Source organism: Sciurus vulgaris, assembly GCF_902686455.1.
Source record: "Sciurus vulgaris genome assembly, chromosome: X".
NCBI lineage: Eukaryota > Metazoa > Chordata > Mammalia > Rodentia > Sciuridae > Sciurus > Sciurus vulgaris.
Genome location: NC_136471.1, coordinates 63,139,811 through 63,143,593, shown reverse-complemented (window position 1 = coordinate 63,143,593; position 3,783 = coordinate 63,139,811). Strand labels below are relative to the sequence as shown.

Genomic DNA, 3,783 nt, shown 5'->3' with positions numbered 1-3,783 from the left:
TCAACCTCTGGTTTTTTGGGGGACTGTCTTATTTCACTTAGCATGATATACTGCAGCTTCATCCACTTATTCTTCTTTATATCTGAGAAATATTCTATTGTGTATATATGCCACATTTTCTTTATCCATTCATCTGTTGAAGAGCATGAAACCACCACCTGACCCAGTTATCCCACTCCTGGGCTTATACCTAAAGGACTTAAAATCAGCATACTGAGTGACACAGCCACATCAATGTTTATAGCAGCTCCAGTCACAATAGCCAAGCTCTAGAGCCAATGTTCAACAGATAAATTGATAAAGATAATGTAGTAAGGCAATTTCATCTTGTAGAAAAACTATGGTTCCCAAATATTTTCTATACCAATTTTTTTTAAATGTGTTGCCTGGTTCTTCTATAGTTCATGAAACTCAACTTAAGATGTGTATGCACAAAGAAAAATTTCCTATATCCATTTGCATGAAGTCATATCATCTCATTATTGTGTCACTCTGGTCACACTCTGGTCATCTGCAGGTCACTGAATGACTGCAGGCACAGTTGCTCAGCACTCTAACTCCTCCATGACTTCCATGACGATTGTCCTTGGACGTGTCAAAATCAGATGGCTCATGGTCCGGCAGTCTGGGTGTAGCACGTTGAGCCCATTTACAGAGACCGTGAACTGATAGACCATCATTCCTGATGCAGCTGCAGGCCGCTGGGGTCCACTGCCTGAATGTGGCATGGCTTACTTCTTCATACCACAAAGCCTCAGCCAACCACACTGCCAACAATCATGACTGTGTTCCTTGCATAAGGATCCCCAGGAGTCAGGAGCTCCACAGAAGTGACTGGTCTCTTGAGCATGGACTTGGGGTTGCAGAGCACAAAGGACTGCCTCTGAGGGTGGGGCTGCTACTGAAGTAGCTGCTGCTGCCACAGCTGCTCATGCTGCTCCTCCACACTGCAGATAGGATCTTAATGTCCTTGCTGGAACTGACTGACATGAAGCTGGGAGATTTCTAATTGTCATGGCTCTGCTTCCTCAGGCAGAAGGGACTGTCATGAGTCTCCTGGGACGAGGGGACTTTTCTTTGAGCAGCTCCATCAGTCTTCAACTGAAGTATATTCTGAACTGGTAGAGAAGATTGCTGTCCCCAAACAGGTGCTTGTTGGACACATGTTATTTGATGCCACCCTCCATAAGCTGTTGGAAAAACTGCTTTGCCTCTTTTCTTGTGGTGGCCTCATGTTCCTGAACCAGTCAATAAAAGAATTCAGATGCCATGATGGTGCACTCATACTTGACCCCTTCCTCTTCCTTGGGTTGTAAGAGTGTGTTTTCAGGGCTCATTAACTTCTCATACAGCCTTCACTTCATTGTCCAGCAGAAAGGTGCAGCTGTCCTTTCTAAAACGGTAGAAGAGTTTGACATCCTAAAATTCTTTATGCTTGTCACACATATGATGAATAATGCCCTGGTGTGCTAATTTCTGCATGAGTTTAATTGCTGTCTATCAGAAGTCTCTTTGTGTTCAGTCAGTCAATCTGTTATTTTGCAACAAAACAGTTTGGGTAGGTTTTGAGACGTCATCTTTAATGACCTTTTCTTCATGCAGCCTGAGTTGTAACTGCTCTCTGGTGATCATGATTTCAGCCATTTGCTACAGCTCCCTTTGCTGTGCCCCACTACTCCTACTAGTGCTGCTGTCTCTGCCACCACTGCCAGCGCTGCCACCCTCCTCTGTGGGAAGCTGTCCTTATTTAACAGAATCAGACTAGGTTGAGCCATGTGACACAGAGGCCTGGCTTCCAGGAACTGCTGGGAAGCAAGTGGCGCTGCATGGGAGTGGTTCCCTGTCTCCTTCTGGAATTTTCCCCTGAGAGGATGGCTCCCCTAACTCCACCCTATCCTGTCCATCACAGAAGAAGCTCCTCCTGGTCCTTGCCCTCTTTACCTGCATATTACAAATAAAAGAGAGTTGGGCGGCTCCATGTTGTTGTAAGAGGCCAGAGCTGGTATGGTCAGACCCGTCAGGAGCCCTCTTATATGAAAAGAGTATTGGCTCTTGTGTGTTCATTGAAGAGATAAGTTTTTTGGGTAATAGAAAAACTGCCAGCACCCTCCTCTGGCAGTTATCCCTTTCCTCTTCCACGTGGGACATGGCAGAGAGGACCCCCACACTCCTCCATGGTCCCAGCCACACGGTTACCACTGCCTGGTCTGTCCACCGCAGATTCAGTTGGAAGGATCAGTCTGCCCTCACAGAGGCTTCCCCTGCCATCTTTGTTCAGTAAAGTCCAGTTTGAAACTTAATTTACATTCAGTTAGGTGTATAACCAAGTCCTAATTTAGGACTAGGAAAAAACTATAAGAGTACCTAAGAAAGTTTGACAATTGTTAGATTATTATGTTTCTGAAAAAAACTGAGTTTCAAAAATTAAAATAAAATTATATACCTCAGAATCATCCAAAAGAGATGTGGTATCTAACTAATAGTTGCCTGCCAGCATATTCTATTCCAGTGGTCAATCATATCAAGCAAAATACATAGTTGAGCAGAAAAAAATTGACAAAACAAAGAATCAATAAGTAACATGCCATAAAATTGAGAAGCTTCTGTACAGCAAAGGAAAAAATTAAGTGTGAAGAGAAAGCCTTTAGAATGGGACAATATCTTTATTATCTGCACCTCGAACAGGGGATTAATATCCAGAATATATAAAGAACTCAAAAAAAAAAAATTAACACAAAAATCCCAAATAATCCACATCAATAAATAGGCAAGAGAATGAAACAGATACATCTCAAAAGAAGAAATGTTGGCAAATGGCCAACAAATGTATGAAAAAAAAATATTCAACATCTCTAGAAATCTGGGAAATGCAATTCAAAACTCCATTTAGATTTTGGTAAGTATCAAGGATACAAATAGTAATAAAAGCTGACTACATTGTAGGGGAAAATATACACTGATACATTGTTGGTGATAGTGCAAATTAGTGCAACTACTCTGTAAAGGAGTATGGAGATTCCTCCAAAAGCTAGGAGTGAAACCACCATTTGACCCAGCTACCCAATTCCTTATTAAATCCACATAATACAGGGGAATAGAGTCACATCAATATTTAGCAGTGCAATTCACAATAGGTAAGTTATGCAACCAGTCCAAATGTCTATCAACTGATGAATGGATAAAGAAAATGTGGTATAAATGTATACACAATGGAGTTTTACTCAGTCATAAAGAAGAATGAAATTATGTCATTTGCTGGTAAATAAATGGAGGTAGAGAACATCATGCTAAGTGAAGTAATCCAGACTCAAAAAATCAAGATTTGAATGTTTTCTCTCATATGTGGAAGCTAGACCAAAATAAAGGGAGAAAAGTGTGTGGGGGGGATACCATGAAAATAGAAGGTATCAGTGGAGTAAAGAAAGAGCACTGAGGAGGAATAGGAAAAGTAAGGAATTGTGGAATGAAACTGACCAAACTATCCTGTGTACATAAATGAATATACCACAGTAAATTTCACCTTTATATATATGTGTAATATATGAATTATTATATATTTAATATTTATATTAATGTTTATTTAATAACTATTTATATTCATTATATTTATGTATTATATTTATATAATGCACTTATTTAAAAAAACTACAAATAAATAGAAGACCAGTAGAGAAGAGGAAAGGGAACAAGGGGAAGGAGTATGGGAGGAAAAGGGGTACTACTAGGGACTGAAGAGGAGCAAACTATGTTCCATGCTTGCATAATTATGTCAAAATGTTAAAA

The 3,783-nt window shown here is 40.3% G+C and overlaps 1 pseudogene across 1 annotated transcript; it reads right to left on the bottom strand.

Annotated features, from left to right (window-relative positions):
* Positions 1 to 545: 545 nt before the first annotated feature.
* Positions 546 to 1,644, bottom strand: LOC306651816 (DEP domain-containing mTOR-interacting protein-like; annotated as a pseudogene). Its single transcript has one exon. The product of its transcript is annotated as a DEP domain-containing mTOR-interacting protein-like (transcript).
* Positions 1,645 to 3,783: the final 2,139 nt, after the last annotated feature.